This window comes from Panthera leo, chromosome A2 (assembly GCF_018350215.1).
Source record: "Panthera leo isolate Ple1 chromosome A2, P.leo_Ple1_pat1.1, whole genome shotgun sequence".
Classification (NCBI taxonomy): Eukaryota; Metazoa; Chordata; class Mammalia; order Carnivora; family Felidae; genus Panthera; species Panthera leo.
The window spans coordinates 27,134,189-27,151,965 of record NC_056680.1 but is presented as its reverse complement, the minus strand read 5'-3'; the positions used below and the strand labels follow the sequence as shown (position 1 = coordinate 27,151,965).

The window sequence follows — 17,777 nt, the reverse complement described above, 5'->3', positions numbered from 1 at the left end:
AGAGCAGGAAATGCTGATTTTTCATATGTTTGTGTAACAGAAACAACAAAGCATCCGCTTGGAAAGCAACAGGATTTTTCTTAGCCAAACTACACACAAATAGGTTTTCAGTAACTAAAGGAAGGCAGAAGAGAACAGGAGTATGGGCCCTGGGAGACAGCGGCTGGTTACTCTCTCGGGCCCAGGTGTGGAGACCCAACATGAAGTGGCAAGCCCTGTGAGGCAGCCTTTGTATCTACAGGTTATGAACACCCTGCTTGGCCCAGGGGAGTTATCAAACCCCCACGCAGTCTGGATCCTCACCTTTAGGAGGCAAGGGGCCTACCTATATCCACTACCATCAAGGCTGCTGTTCAGGGCCTTCCCACTGGAAACTGAAAATGTAGGTCCTTTGAGTCTTTGCATTTTTAAACACCACGCACAGGCCCTCTGGTTTCCCAGAAGACACTGCTTTGGACTTGTTGGGACTCAGATATTCAACTAAAAGCATGGTGGCAGATTAGGGAATGTCTTGTGCTTATGGTTTACTGCTAACAGTGATGCACAGGGAGAGAATAGGCAGGAGATAAGGGAGGGAGGGAGGGAGGGAGGGAGGGAGAGAGAGAGAGAGGGAAGGGAAGGAAGATGGGGAAGGATAGAAGGAGGGAAGAAAAAACATGCTGGTCTAAGACTCTGGAAGCATGGATTTTACCTATAGCTTGTCAGTTATTAACTCAATGACACAGGGTAAGACTTAGTCTCTCTTTGTCTGAATAGGAAACAATTTAAAACTAAAATATCATGAGTTTTTATCACAGATGATTTGAAGGTCAAATTGAAAGATGAATATGAAGATACTTTGCCACCAATGGAACCCAAATAAAACGTGGCCGCTTTAAGGCCAACCTGAGCAGAAAGGTATTCTACATACACACTTTAAAAAGTCTTAAAAACTAATGTACATTTTTACCAAATGATTCTTGAAGAGGTGACAAAAAGGATTTATGCCATACAACATGGCAAAATTCTTCAAACAGAGCTTCTTAACTATCTCTTTTCAAAATATCTCTTTCTTAATGGGAGCTGTTTAATTATCTCTTCCCTCCTTAAGTGGTTCTACCCATACTTACCACACCCATACTATCCCCTTCTCTTAAATCCCATCCTCCAGATTTCTAGGTAATTTCCCCTAAGAGATTGCTTCATAGGCTCACCTCTCCAGGGAAATATACTCCTTTTTTTTTTAATGTTTATTTATTTTTGAGAGAGAGAGAAAGAGAGAGAGAGAGAGAGAGAGAGAGAACATGAAGGGGGGAGGGGCAGACAGAGAGGGGGACACAGAATCCCAAAGCAGGCTCCAGACTCTGAGCTTTCATCACAGAGCCCAACACGGGGCTCAAACTCACAAACTGTGAGATCATGACCTGAGCCAAAGTCAGCTGCTTAACCAACTGAGCCACTCAGGTGTCCCAAATATACTTCTCCTTTTAAAATTTCTTCATCATGACCTTTCTACCCATTACCCTGATCTGTCCCACAAAGATCCAATAGACACACAGTGTCAGCATGGTATTCTCCCTAAAAGCTGGGAGCACGAAAAAATTGTAGTTACACACATACATACGTCTTGTTGTTATTCCTTGTTATATCCTTAATAAAGGATTCTTATTTAAGAAAATAAGATTATAACTTAGTATGTCACAGTAGCACAAAATCAGGGACATTGTAATCTAAGTCTCTTTGATCATTGATTGAGAACCTATCATGTGTAAGACTCTCTCTCTATAAGAAGGGTGCAATGGCCATAGATGGGGATAAACCTCTCAGTAGGTCCCAGAAACCCTAAATTAAAGTGTCACTCAGGCCCCTCAAAAACAGATCTTGCCTTTAGGGATCCCAAGAGACTTGGCCCTACATGTTACTGTGGCATCACCATTGCACATATATCATAGCATTCATCAGGGGAGGAAATGGGGGCTCCGTAAGGTTAGTTACCTATATCTTCACAGTAGGGGCAGAGTTGTGAGTTGAATCTAGATGTCAGTTTCCAAAGCCCTTGATGCCTCACTGGTGTTTAAGTTATAATCCCCACTTCCTATTTCTGTTCCTCTGTATGTCCTTCTTCCAGAAACAGTCTCATTTGTAGTCCTGAATCCACTGCAAGGTGGTCTTTGCATGTAGATGGACTTGGCTTATGGCATGTGATCTGATGGGTTACCCTACCCACAGCTTATCTCCTTGTGCATTACAAAAGCCCCTGAAATGGTTGTAACTCATTTCTTTCTTTTGGATCAGGTGGGGTCATAAAATATACAGAACTCTTGCCCAAGTTCTCACACTGGTATCACCAGCCAATCACATAACAGGTGTTCCTGCCAAATTCACACGAAACACTGGACTACTTCTCATCACTGAACTCCCGGGATCCACTAGCAATTATGTGGGATGGCACTTAAGAAGACATCTATTGGCCTGGAACAATAACTTCCCAGTGAAAATATATATAAGCTACCTGGCCAGAAGAACTTATTTTGATATGGTTGATGCCTCTGTCTTTAGGGAAAGTCTTCGAAGTCTTCCTTCTCTTGGCTTCTGAGACATCACACTTTCCTCTTTCCCTCTCACCATGTTTGCCATTCTGTCTCGGTTTCCCTCACTGACTCCTCATCATCCTGATCTCCTTGTGTTGGTACCTCAGGGTCCCATTTTGGTCTTGCTTTACCTCTCTATTTGCATGCTCTCCCCACATGATCTCACCTAGTCCTATAACTTGGATACCTATGTGTCGGTGGCTCCCAAAGCTAGATTTCCCACCCAGATATATCCCTTAATCCCAGACTTGGGAGTCTATAAGCATTTAAAGCCTATTATGATAAAGGAAAGGCCTCCTGATTTCCTTCCCAGCTAGCTCTTTCTCCACCCCAATGAACAACACCATTATCTTTCCAGTGGTTCAACCCAAATCTTCTCTTGCTTTCCCTCACCACAATGTCTAATCCAGAAACAATTAACATTGACTTTTTTCTGTGACTTATTCCAAGTCCTTCTACTTTTCCCTATCTTCTCAACTACTTTTAGTGCAAGTCAGGAATACTTTCCACCTGGCCCCTGTCATAGCATCCTAACTAGCCTCTCTGCTAGAACCCTGCCTTAGGGCCTTTCCACTGGCTCTTCCCTCTTCCTGAAACGTTCCTTCCACCAGTCTTCATAAGGATGGTCCTTTTTGTCATTCAATGATCAGCTTACGTGTTACCTCTTCTGAGGTTTTCCTAACCACTCGATCAAAAGTAGCCATGTGTATTCATTTCCTGACCCTAATGTAAAAAATTACCATAAAATGGGTGGCTTCAAACAACAGAAATTTATTCTCTCACAGTTCTGGAGGTCAGAAATCAAATATCAAGGTTTCAACAGGGCCATACCAGGCAGGTGCATATCCTCCTTGGTTTGTGGCTGCATCATTCCAAACTGTGTGTCTGTGGTCCCACTGCTTCCTGTGATGTCTTGAAACTCCCTCTACCTGTCTCTTACAATGATACTTGTAACTGCATTTAGAGTTCACCTGGATAATATAGGAAAAGTTCCTTCTCTCAAAATTCTTAAATTATTGCATCTTTTGCCATAGAAAATAATATTCACAAGTTCCAGGAATTAGGACTCAGACATATCTTTTTGGATCTCACCATTCAACTATACCATGCAAGACACTGCTTGATTTTGACTCTCTACTTAACACTTACTATTATCGTCCCTCATTACTCTACCAACTTGTTAGTTGAATTCCTGTCTCTCCATCAGAATGTAAGCACCATGAAAGCAAGGACTTTGCCTACCTTTATGCTCCCCTGATGTTGAGAACACTGCCAAGCACAGAGCACACATCCCAAAATATTTTTAGATGCCTACACTGAGGATTAAATTAAACCAATGGTTGTTAAGCTTATTTATTTAGTTAGTTGCTCCATAAAATCTTTTGTTCAGATGCAGAAGCCTAACAGGTGGATGGAGATAGTTGAAAGCTGAGCTCTTGTGTTCGAAGTAGAGGTGAGAAGTGGGGAGCTGTGGGCCTTAGTTCTCCCATTCCTTCTGATGATGTGCACCAGAGATAGGAGGAATCATCTGAAAAAAAAGAACTTTGTTATCTTAGCTCAAATCGGTTGCTTGGGAGAATGAGGATATAAAAGAACTTGGAAGAAATGGGCCACTGAGCTGATACATTTTGATGGGTGAGCTGGTGAAGGTAGTAGAGAAGTGATGGTGAGCCAGATCCAACAGAATGGCATGTGGTCACCGCAGGGGTGCTGTATAGGTTTGAGAAATGAAAAGTTCTCTTTTACTCTGGATTTGACTGTGGATATCCAATATTAGATGACCTGCCTTTCCCAAAATGTATCCTTGTGCCCTGAAAGAGTGAAGCTATTTGGGATTTTCTTTGATCTTCAGGTGGGGATGGAAGACATTGGAAAAAGTAGTGCTTTGTAAAGCACAGGTTCTATAATCAAACCAACCCTGGAACCAATCTAGGATCACACGGCTTCTTGGCCTTATGATCTTGGGCAGGCTGCTTCACCTCTGCAAACTTCATTTTCCCCATCTGTAACATGGGGATAACAATAATGCCTACCTCACAGGTATTGAGTATCACAAGACCATTTACACTAAGTATTTAGTGTATCATCAGTACATAGGCATAGCTTGCAATACATTGTGATAATTACCACTTATTATTACTGTTATTTGAGTGTTTGGGTTTTTAGTTGTGAAGTTCAGGCCCTTGAGAAGTCCCTCATTTCCATTGCTGACCCTATAGCAAATTGACCCTTGAACCAGGACAGAGAAGAATTCATTCATTCACTCAATCAGGAAATATCTATTAATAAGGAGCTACAGTGACTTGAACTGTTCTAGCTGACAAGGATAAGGAAGTATTTAAGACAAATTTCCTTTTCTCACAGATTTTGTCTTTCGGTGGTGGAGACAGATGATGAACAAGTAAGCTCTGTGGGGAAATCCCAGAAATGTCCATTTCCTTGCTATGTTTATGACCTTTGGGCCATTCCTCTGGTATGATGCATACCTTGAGAGCTTAACCTGAGCTCTGCTCTGCAGTCGCAAGAGTCTGCTGCCAAAACAGCCCACCAATGCAGCAGAGGTGGGCTCCCCTTCCGCCTCCCCTGGGCAGGCCTGGAGCAAATTCCTCAGGGGAAATCACAGCCCATTCTCATGCAGCTTGGGTGATAAAGATGCCCATGATGATACTGTTAGAAGAAATTACCTACAAACTGGTAGGCACCATTATGCTATTTTATACAGATCACCTTATTTAAATCCTCACAAGAACCTATGAGCCAAGTTCTACTATGAATCCCTTTTTAGAAATGAAGAAAATGATAATCAGACAGTTTATGAAACTTGTACCAAGATTCTGCTTCTGAGTGTCCCAGCTGGGATCTGACTCAATTCCAGAGCCCCTAGCTTTAGTTCTTTCCTTTGCTCTGTTTCATGGGTTCCCAGGAAGACTTCAAGGAGTCTACCTGATGCTTCCAGCTGATGGTGCAAGGAGAGCTGTGGGATGTGTGGTTGGGTGGTCAGCCCACAGCTGACTGATGCTCTTGGGCAGGACTCCATGCCCTAGGTGAGGCACTGCCCAGGTGGACTGCCTGCTGCCTCTGTTTGCATGAGGAGGATTGCTATATAGCCTCAAAGGAGAGAGAAAAAATGGTCCCACAACTTGCTGGTTGAGAGACCTTGGGTAAGTCATTAGCTTCCCTGTGTTTCACTCTTTTTTACCTGCAAAAGGGCACTAAAAATAAAACCTACCTCACAGGTAGTTGGCAGGACTAATGGAATTAATGCAAGAAAGCACTTGGCACAATGCCTGACATGTAAAGAGAACCAAAATGCTGAGGAAGGAGGAGGGAGGAAGGAAAGATCATTTAAACCCAAGCTAATTATCATGTATTCTTGGCTAAGCTCCTTCTCCCTCTACCTCAGTGTCCCCATTTGCCAATGTGTGGATTTCCAAAAAGTACTGACCACTCAAGTCCTTCATGTCCAAACTTCCAAAAGTCTCTGAGTCTCTGTAGAACAAAGAGACCTCATTAAATATGCAGAGATGAGTCCCTTCCTCATCGCCATTGCCAAGTCTGTGTCTCAGAATCAAGAAATCTAGGATGGTTTCTGGACAAACTCCAGGAACTCCTTTTTAAGGTGGAATAATATTCCATTGTATATATACACCACCTTTTGTTTATCCACTCAACCACGGAGGGACACTTGTGTAGCTTCCACATTTTAACCATTGTGAATGTCTTTGGTGGGGGCTATCTTACTTTCCTTTTGTTCTATAGGAAATGAGTCCAGGGACATTATTTCTTATGCTAAAACCAAGATAGAAGTATGCAAAGGGTGTGTGGGTCCCTTCAAGTGGTGAGATCTGTCTAGGAAAACAATATAAACATGTGACTAAGAAGTCCCTCTTTGGAATCACACAAACTTGGATTTGAATTTCTGGGCCACCAGGCACTGTTTGTGTGGCATAAACAAACTATTCAGCTCCTTGAAATCCATTTCTTTGTGTGAAAATCCAGGATACTCATGAGATGCATCATGGGGTTGTAAAGCTCACAGCCCAAGTCAGGTACATGGTCAGCACTCAGAAATGGAGTGGGAAGGAGACAGGCATTTTGTTTCCTCATCTAGTCTGGTACCCTCCTGCCTGACCCAGAAACTTTCCACAAGGTTGTTCCCTCTGCCCTTTGCTGAATTAGCTCCTTTTTACCTTTAGATCACTTCTTAATTCCACTTGCCCCCATAGGATGTCTCCGGCTTTCTTGACTGAGTCAAGGCCCCCCTCCCTTTATACCTGCTCCTAAAAAGGTAGACTTGTCTTCCTAACAGTTAACATTCTCCCAGACCTAGCAGTATCTGGCCAATAGCTGACTCTCAGAAAATCATTTTACAAGTAGATGTATAAATGAACAAAAACTCTGTAAAATTAAAGATGATCCAGGTTCTCAAAGTGGGGACCTGGCATTGGCCTGGGCAGCCCACACTTCTCCACAGTCCTCTGCCAGACCTCCTCAATCTCTATCGTAGCACCTCACCTTCTGCCCCCCAGGGCCTGGCATATGCTCTCAAGACTTCAATCTTCCAAGTGGGGCCTGCAGCGAAAGCTGAAGGGGAGAAACTACAAGCCCTGCTAAGGTTTAAAGATGTGCTCACCTGAAATTGCACAATTCATCCCATGGGCTCAGCAGGAATGCGGCATTTGGAGAAATTACACCTCTGAGCTGCCAGAATATATTCAGACAGCCAAGAACAGAAGTTGGCCCAACTGGGACACATCCAGAGAGCAGCAAATATGCACAGTGAGCTTGCCGGCAAAGCATTTTTACTTCTCTGGGGAATGTCCAAGAATGGCTACCTATCTGTGGAACCCTTCTCCTTTGGTTCTAGGGTACCTAATCAAATGGTTTCCAAAACCAGTGCTGGGAGGGTAGGAAGGAGAGGAGCTACACATGTAAATGACTGCCGGAGCTTAGGGCTATCATCCTCTAAACTGTAACTAGTTGGTTTGGGGGTGGGATGGGATGAAAGGGGTGATAAAAGCACAAGCTATGGGATTTGCAAACCAGGGTTCAAATCCATGCTCTAACCATTACTAGCAGTATAACCTTGGCCAAGTTTCCACACCTCAGTGTGCCTCAGTTATCTCTTCTATAAAAGTGGAAAGATCATAGTACCCTTCTTCCAGGATTCGTTTGAAGATTTAAAAAGCGACCACATTAAACAATAAAAATTAAAAAGTGTACACATATAAGCATTCAGATGAGTGCCTCACAGGTAGTTAGTGCTTAATAAACATAAGCTTCTCTCATTATATAGATAGAATTGGCAGAACATTTGGTAGAGAAGTGGTTCCAGGAGGTTTCAATTTCATAATCTCATAAATAGTTCTTTCCCCCTTGGGGTGCCTGGGTGGCTCAGTTGGTTAAGTGTCCAACTCTTGGTTTTGGCTCAGGTCATGATCTCATGGTTCATGAGATCAAGCTTCAGGCTGGGCTTCTGCTGACAGCACAGAGCCTGCTTGGGATTCTCTCTCTCCCTCTCTTGTCATGTACTCTCTCCCTGTCTCTCTCTCTCTCTCTCTCAAAATAAATAAATAAACATTAAAAAGAGAATTCTCTTCCCCTTATTTTGCAACTTTTATTTTGCATAATAAGGATGTTAAAATGATCAACTATATCATTGTATTATGTAAAATAGAGTATATTTTAACACCTCAAATGAGGATCAACATAAGCTTTGAAGAAAATAAACATGTTTAGCTCTACAATAAATTTTAAAAAATAATAAATACACTGCTATTTATTGAAGTCATATTGAATTAGGAGTTAAATAAGTGAGGCTGTGGGAAGCTCCCACCTCCTCGGCAGTCTCTCCCTGATACCCCCTGTTCCCACAGCAGCCCTCACTCCTGTCCCAACACTGGTCACTTGTGATTTGTCTCTTTGCTTCTCTGCATCACTACCCCCACCCATTTGCTCACTTGTGTATTGGTCATCTCCTTCACTGGAAGGTAAGCTCCATGAGGGCAAGGACTTTGGCTGACTTGCTTTCTGTTACATGCCCAGCCTCTGACAGCCATTCAGACAAGGGTAGGTGGCCAAGCATGACACATAAGGGTGGCTTGAGTAGCATTCATTGGAGAAAAGTCCTGGAGAGAGGAGCAGTAGGTGTGCAGATCCTCACCACCCACTGCATTCTGGAGCAGCACAAAGAGTTAGAGCAAGGTTAGAGATCAGGCCCAGTAGGACAACACTGACCCTCCAACTGTGTGATCTTTTCAACTGCCTGGTTAGGGAAGCACCGGCCCTTCTCCTAGCATGATGAGAGGCAAGGATTCAGTGGCATTATAGCATGGCAGAATTGCATGGTTGTGGAGCCATTATCTGGAGCTGAGCCCCAAGGTTTATCATTGCAGCTCTATAATAAGAAAAGCTTGAGACAGAATTTGTCACTTCAGAGTTTTTGGACGGGGAAGAATTGGTCTCTCACCCAGCATAATGGGGTGGTGGTTGTAGTGGTGGGAGTTGGGGTCCCAGACTTAGAACTCAGCAAGACTGATTTTTGAAATACTAGGCTGTGGCAAGTTTCTTCAGAGTATTGAAGGTTATTGAAGAAGGTCAAATCTTCTTCTGGGAGGCCAGCGTGGAGGAATTGGTTGTGGACAAGTTAACACTTACCCAACAGTAGCACATAACATGTACTCAATAAATATGGGTTAAATGAATGAATGAATGGCTTTTGTCCTTTTACTGTCACATGAAATAATCATAAAAAAACTTGAGCGACCATTAGCCATAGAGAAACTCAGTTCTATCTCTCCTTGTTTCTGTGCACACCCTGGGTACTCTTGCCTGCCTGTCTCCCACTCTTCTCCTTTCTGGGAGAGGCCACCCAGTTTTGCACATGATAGCCACTCTATGCATGTTGATCATTATTCTTGTTGTTATTGGTGCTCTTTTCATTGGCCAAAGCTCAGTTTAAAGCCATTAACCAACATAATTGCCCTGATTCTCAGGAAAGAATGAACAAAAGTGCTGGAGCTTTTCTGTATGTGGACCATCTCTACCACTTTACATGTGAAGAATCTCAGAATCCACAAGTGAGAAGTGGCCTGTCCGAGTAGTGGGAATGTCAGAAGCAGTCTAAGGTCTCTACTTCTGAATCCCAAATAAATTAGAGCGTAAGTAGCTGCAAATTGTTTTGTTTAATAGGACTTGCCTTAGTCTCTAGTTACTGTTTCTCTTCGCCAGAGATTAATTGCCCCCTCTAGTGGGGCCATGTACATTCCAGTTTGCCACAGCCTACTACATCCCCCATTTCCTCTCACACTAACCTGCTTCACTCCTTTGCATCACCTAACTGGCCTCTGAGGCTTCTGAGTTTTCAACCCCCATCTATATACCTGTGCTTAGAAATTTAATCAGTACACAACAGACCCCCACTGGCTGCTTCCCAGTTAAAGAGTTGGCTGCCTTTAAAACTCAGGGGAAACTGGCCATTGCCTACTGCTTAAGGCAATCGATTTGAGTAATCCATAACTTGAGCCCCCCATCATTCTTTTTTTTTAAACTATTGTTTACTATGTAATAATTTTATATTCTCTAGTAGATTCTAGGGACTGGGAAGGAGACTTACTCTTTCACCTCTTGGTATTTTGCAAGTAACCAGACTTAATAAGGATCACACTTCTGTGTCTTCAGAAATTCCGAAGGAGCATGCTCAAAGACTCCACAGATTTGTGGCTGTCCTGGACAGGGACCAGAAAATGCATATGGCGATTTTGTATGATTCTACCATGAGTGACCCAAAAACAGAATTTAGAGAAACACAAGGTACTAGTCCTGTAGAAGAGTCCCATTAAAGACTTGTAAATAGATTCATCCCCACCAGAGGGTCACGGTAGGGACTATAAGGTCTGACTTGAGTCTGCAGATGTGTTTCATTCTGTTTGCCCCATGTTTTCAGATAAACAAAAGGAAACTGGGTTATAACCAATATTTACAAAATATGAAATTGTCATAAGTCAGACTTGTACCTTCTCCTGGTTAAAAAAATTCATATTACATAAAGGCCCTGGTGCCCCCTCTTCCTGGGAACAATCAGATGAAACTATACATGTGCTGTAGCCCTACCCCCCAACACACTTCCACAGGTTATCACAGTCTCCCCAGGTCCCCCCGCTTCTCTAATGGCCCATGCAGGCATTTGCTTTTGTGACCCTGGCTTCATGCACCCTCAGTAGCTGTTTGGTGATTCCATCATTTCACCAGGGCAGCAGCCATCTTGTTTAAGGTCTGCATGACAGTATCATCTATATGACTGGTAAAGGCACAGTCTATGGCCTTGCAGCTAAATTGGGAGGGAAGAGAGCAAGTCTAACACTGTGGTGATGTTGAAACATGTGCCCACGTTCAGATGGATGGATGCAAGTGTTAAGAAACCCTAGAATGAGGTTTTCAGAATGGGACCTCAACCGAAAAAATTGGGGTTGGGTGGCAGAGGACTGGGAAGTAGATTAATTCACATCCCTCGTAAGACATCACATTTGAACTAAGAAACTGCTGAGTGATGGAAGAAGTCAGATCAAATCGCTGACAACCCGTCACAGCCAAAGCAGAATGTCTATTAATAAGAAATATTCCTTCTTTGTGGGAGGGGTTCCTGCTAAGAGCTTGGTGGTCAACTCAAAGTATATGAACTATGGCCGGTGGGGTAACTCAAACATTTTTACACTGATTCATTAGTAGGACTGTTTGGAAACTATTTGATTACATAAATCTGGGATCTCAGGGCATTTGTGAATTGCGGTGGAGCTCCAGAGTCCATGTGACACAAATTGCATGTTGTAAAACTTTGGAATCTGAGGCCTAGTGAGGAGAGCTGCCATTTATTTGGATCCATGGTTCTTAGAATAATTTTCAGAGTAAAAATCAAAACATTACAGACCAGTATATGTGAGTAACTTGGGGCTTTGTTAAAATACAGATTCTGATTCAGTAGATTTGGGCAGGGTCTGAGATACTGCTTTTCTAGGAAGCTACCAGGTAACTCCAAGGCTGCAGGTCAAGGGCCACAACCAAAAGTACACGGCAGATGTAGACTGAATGTAGCCAACTTGATGGTAATCTCAAAAATAATTCTTTTGGGTCAAGAGAAGCAAGTATTGGGGAATCTAGAGAGGAGGCTTGATTAGCAGAATGCTAAAACAAACCACACTTTGATCATTTTTTGAAAATCCCCCAGCAAAGCAAAGGAGTTCACAGGCCCCCATTCTCCAACAGATGTTTCCTGTGAAGTCATAGACTTTATTTCCTAGTGATTCTACTTAGAAAATGTCTCAGGATGGCAAGAGGGCTGAGGCAGATGAGAGCAAGGGAACAGGAAAATAACTTTGTTGTGAGTGCTTTCTTCTCATTCCCTACCACGTGGTCTTGCGATTCCAAACCCAGGTCCCCTGTGATGGCTCAGGCAAAAAGCAAGGAGCTCTCCCTGCCAAATTCAGCCAAAAGCCAAGCAAAATACCATTCAGGAGAACCTTGCTCCCTGCACCAGAGAACAGAAGTGGAGTGTCTCAGTCAGCCAGTGAGGGATCAGATAATATTCACAGCTTAAATGTTTGATCTCAAGTGGGATACCTGGTTCTCGGCCTTCGTCACTAGAACTGTAAGAAGTGATAAATCCTGGGCAGGGTTTTTCAGCCTAGGCACTCAGAACATTTGGGATTGATAATATTTTGTTGTTAAGGGGCAGGGTGTTTAACAGCATCCTTCACCTCTATCCACTAGATGTCAGTAGCAGAGGCCTCCCCTACCAAAGTTGTGACAATTAAAAAATGTCTTCAGACATGGTCAAACATCCCATGGGGGTGCAAAATCACCCCCGATTGAGAACTACTGTTCTGTAGTCAGATGCAAGGATTCAAGTCCCAGCTATCACGCTTCTTAGCTGTGAGGACTTGGTCACGTTACCTATCTCTCAAACATCAGTTCCCTCATCTGCAAAAAGGATGTAATAACACTAATACTGTTAGTACCTTGTAACATCATTTGGAAGATTAGATGAATTAATGAATAGTCCTCAGCACAGTACCTGGAACAGAGTAAGGGCTAAAGGAGTGTCTGCTGTATTGCCTGCTTGGACCCCTTTCCTATCATTGTCACCACGCCTGACGCAAACCCATCACTCAAACTGCAAACCTTGTGGGGCCAGTTTGCCAAATTCTACAAATCTTGACATTTAAGCCCCTTAGTTCTTTCTCTTTATTATCTGAGAGCTAGAGAAGTGAGCAGCATAGGAAATGCTTTTCCCTCAAGTTCAAAAGAGACAGTGAGAAAGGAAGCAGAGAAGAGTGTGAATTGAATCCCCAAAGAGTCCATATGTGAGAGGTTCTTTTCATGCCTAAAGGTTTTATATTCAGTTTCTCCTGGAAAGATGGACAGATCAACTCTCCCGAATAAGCTGAAGCCACATTGGCCACTTCCAACCCCACCCTCCCCGACCCCCTGTGGTTGGTGGTCTATCTCTCATACCCACACACATACACACGCACACATGAAGCAGAAAGAGATTTAGACATTTATTTTGCTTTGGAAAATCTACCACCAATCTAAGAAGGTAAGACTTTTGTTGGCTTTAGAACCCTGAATGGGAAAAGGCACCCTAAGTCATTTATCTGTTTTTTTTTTTTATGTATTCTTTTTTATTATCAGTCAAGGATAGCAAATGTGTGATGTTGGTTTGTAGGGCAGGTCTGTATCTATGATGCTTTCATGGTGCCAGCATTGACTGTCTCATTCCTCATCCTAGAAGGAGAAACCTCTGTTCTGCTCTAAGGAGACTGAATTCTAGGCCATTCCACAAATCCACAATGGGAAGGAGGCATGATAGACTGAGCGACCATGACATCTACCAAGCTCAGTGCAGGGATCCAGGGGTGAGAAATGAGACGGCAAACAGCACCCTGGCAGCATTTCCATCAGAGGAAGAAAGGAAAGGCCTAGGGTATCTCAAGGGAGCCTAGGAATATCAACACAATGCCTGGACATATTTCCTAGATGGACAGAATAAAAAGCAAAAGCAAAAGCAAAAAAAAAAAAAAAAAAAAAAAAAAAAAGGTTTAAGGAGAATAATGACTCAAGAAACAATACCAGCACAATAAACAAGAGATTGCCAAGCTATAGTTGCAGGTTGGAGGTTAGGCAAATCCTTATACATAACAAACAAGCAATTTAAATGACTCCTGGACAGTCTCGGAGGCATCATTTGAAGCACCACCTTGAATTTATTTTGCAGCAGTTGCCATGCCAACGGTAAGACTATATTCCAAAGGGTAAATGGACACTCCACCCCCAAGCTACCTTGCACCTGATGCTCCAGACATTCTGGGTTTCTCACTGCTTCCCAGGACGACCACCCCGGCTTCCATCTCCCCAACACACTCAAAAGTTATCTTGAGTCCCTCCCTTTTCTTTGTGGTCAGAACACTGTTCACACCCTTCTAATGCTGCATGCTGATTCTCAGGCTAGACCATAAGCCCTCATCCCAACATGGTGGGAAATGTATTCTGTCCACCTTGAACCTAGCCCGGTGCCTGCAATACAACAGGGGGTGTGAACGGTTAGGCTGGAAAATGCCAAAAAGTTGCCTCAGAAACTACATCTGCTGCACAGTATGGCTTTCAGGTTGTTTTTTACTTTTTAAACTACACACAAATAACGGAAGAAAATGTCTCACAGCAGAGTAGATGCTTAGTATTTGTTGAATGGATGAACAAGTGAATAACTAATAAGTGAAGAAATGTCAGATGAGGTGGGTTTTTATAATAATTCTCTTCACTCACAGCTCAAATTTACCTGCTAAAGACTGGGCATCATTTCACAACAGAATTTGTCCCACAAATCAGTTTCTAATTCCTCTTGTCCACATGCCACATCCTGTTTTGAGTTCTTCACGGACATTCTCTTCCACTGTCACAACATTGGCTCTAATTGCAGTGGGGGAAACTGAGGCTCAGGAAGGGAAAGCAAATTCCCCCCACCACCCCCAAACTACATTAAAATGGGAAGTGGCAGAGGTGGGCTTTGAATCTAGGTGTGTGTGTTCCTCAGACCCTTTCCCCAGCCCTAGCACAGAGGCTAGGTGCCCTTACTCCAGAATCAGAAGACCCAAGATCTAATCTTAGCTTGCCTCCTCCTAGTTCTGTAACAGTGAACAAATAGCTTAAGCAATCTCAACTTCCTTTGGCTAGAATGTGAACCCAATCACCTGCCTCCTCCTGGTGATGATGGGGAGAGGGAATGAGATCATGCACTGGAAGTATTCACTCTGAGCACAGAGAAGAAAGCTGGTTAATAGTAAGATAAGGATTATTGGTGATATTACTAGGGCTTGTGCAAAACAATGTATTTTCCAATTTGGGAAATGTAGGCTGTAGACCCCTCAAGGACAAGCATCAGCTCTATATTTGTATGATTCTAAACACAGGGCACTCCCACATGTACATTTGGATAGTGGGTTCTCCTATTCACAAAGAGGAGTGGGCCCCTTCCTCTCTTTGTCTCTTAATAAAAAAAAATGCCATTGTTTGTGTATGTGCTTAAACATTTATATAAATATCAATATGCATGTTTGTTTATATTTGGTTTATTTATATTGTTTTTAATGTTTAGAATCTTCATTTTTCAATCACTGGTGAACAGAAGGATCTCTGTTCTATCTTTGGCCGACCTTGATTCTGTCTTGTTTTATTAGAGCTTCTGTTTGCAACACAGATGCGTATCAACACTATTTCTGACTTCTCTCCTAATTACTGGCCTAGTTTGAAAGCAGAAGACAAAGAAAATATCTTGGTAAGTGGACACAGAAAAAGGAATTAAGGGGGAAGAACAAGAATCTTCAACTCAGCTCTCCATTCCAGCCAGTTGAGCTTAAGGTGTTTGTGAATGCAGGCTCACGTTGGAATGTGGGGGAAAGGGGACTTTTAAGACCATCCAGTGCTGAAAATTCCCTCCAGTGTATCAGATTCCCAAGACTCTGACGTCAAAAGTTCTTCCACTGATCCACTTGGGAAACAACAGTGTTCAACAGCCCTTGAAATTTCTTGTCTTGGACACAACCCAAATAGAGCAGCTGAGAGCTTGCACAGCAGCACAAAATTTTGATGGGAGGCTCTGTAACTGAAGATAAAACTGTACCACCTGGTAAGGCCCTCTTGGCTCGAAGTACCTCCTGCTTGATTTCTGCATCATCATCCTATTTCCTTAAAGGACACAGAAGAGGAGGAGCAAGTGAACTCTTCAAGGGGGATTTAGGACATGAATATAAGCGGCACAAGAAAGGACTGTCTTGGCTTTGGAGCAAATGAAGTGCAAGTGGAATCAGCTGTGACAGAAGTGCAGTTTGGGAATTGAGTCCTCTTCTTGTAAAATGGGCAGAGCTGATGACGACAGCCTTGAGCCCACAGGAGCTTGGAGACAGAATCAACTCCTGAAAGTCAGAAGCCTCTTTGTAGACTTCTCATGAGACTTGCCCAATGTCCCTCAGGGCACTGGGAACATAATAACTGATCGATAACTGCTGCCAAAAATATATCCTTTGTGAAGTAAAGCTTTTCTATATATACATTTTTAAAGGAACTATAGAGAAGGTATCCGAATCAAGAGGTCAAAAAGAATCAGAGAGGTCTGCATTCAGATCTCTCCCTCCCCTCTTGCCAATTGTGCAACCTTTAGAGGAAGTCTGCCTTGGTTTTTCCATCTACAACATGGGGTGACAGTGGGACCTAGCTTGCAAAGCTGAGTGGGGACAAAAATGTGAATAAAGCACATTGCGTGGTGTCTGGTATAGAGTCACCCTCAAACAGTGCCAACTATTGCTGGTGATAAGGGTAAAGAAGTAAGGTGTTGGAATTGCTGTGGTTTCCCCGGAGAAACACGCTTCACTGTTTACTAAGTAGAGAATGTGTCCAGTTTTCCATTTGGACTGGAAAATAAGTCATTTGTCCTTCATAAAGGTAGGTTTAAGGTTGATTCAATAATACATACCTGTGATACAATACATTTCTTTATCACAGAAGATTATAGTCAGTGGTGTTCTGGCAAATGGTCAACTGATTGCCCCAAAATATTTACGTGGGTAGAGAATTTTAAAAATTTAAATTTTACTGATACAAAGGATATGTAGCATACAATTTACACACAACAACATTTACGATATTCTTTATGTTAAGTTCTAATTGATTGCAATTGATTGGCATACAATGATTTTGTTGACTTTTGCTGACCCTTTGTCTTCACAGCCATTCACCTTGATTTCACAGATAGTTATAGTGTAATAACTGCTGATGCAACACACTTTTAAGCATAAGGTGGCATCATTATCACTTTCCCATTACCTTCCTAGGTGGAGACAATCAAGGTAATGATGAATCCAGCCCCATCTGATAGCCTCTACCAATCTCCTGGTGTAAATATCCACACCACGGCCAGTTTCCAGCTACTCACACCATGGTAGTGAACATAGAGTTGGGAAGGGATGTTCAGTGGCACACAATTACAGAGCATTTCACTACACAGATACAGTAGTTGTAATGACCCCAGAGATAGAGACAATATGAAAATGGAATCACATGATTAGGAAATGATGGCCGTTGAGTCCTTTTAACCTTTGTTTTTAATGTAATTTATTTAACTGTAAGTTTAGTATTTAATTTTGGTTAACAACTAGCTCATAAAATTCCTGAAAGTTTAAGACTTAGTTCTGCTTGTGATTGGAGTTGGTCACAACACACTGCCTTGAGAGGGGAGCCTCTGTCTGATGCGCAGCTCCACTGTCTCTATGCCTTAAAGCAACTTTTTAATGAATTGAATCTTCTTTCGAAATCTCACCTCACGAGTCTGATTCCTTCCCACCCTTCTCTTTTCTCAATGTCTAATGACCTTCCCACCCTCCTCCTCTGTCCTTTCTCTTTATTATTGTAGTCACCTCCTTGGTCAGTGACTTTGCCACTTCACATTCAGACGAATGAAGGACCCTCCTAATCACCTCCTGCCCCCTGTTCTTTCTTACTCTGCATCATTCTGGATTATCCGCCCACATTTATTTCCCCCACATGCTCCTTTAGGCCAGTTTTCTTCTCCAAAGCCTTCCAGGGTCCTTTCAAGCTCACAGGAGAGACTTCAAAATGTGTAGAGATTCTGGAGATAATTACAGAACAATGTGGATGCAC

General features: G+C 42.8%; 1 long non-coding RNA gene across 5 annotated transcripts in view; it reads right to left on the bottom strand.

Moving 5' to 3' along the window:
* Positions 1-3,907: 3,907 nt before the first annotated feature.
* The window catches only part of LOC122214511, a 161,811-nt gene continuing 147,941 nt past the window's right edge, over positions 3,908-17,777 (bottom strand). For all 5 annotated transcript variants that reach the window (XR_006199919.1, XR_006199915.1, XR_006199916.1 and 2 more), the window contains one exon: positions 3,908-4,098. This is a non-coding gene — a long non-coding RNA (uncharacterized LOC122214511). The remainder of the gene's footprint in view (positions 4,099-17,777) is intronic.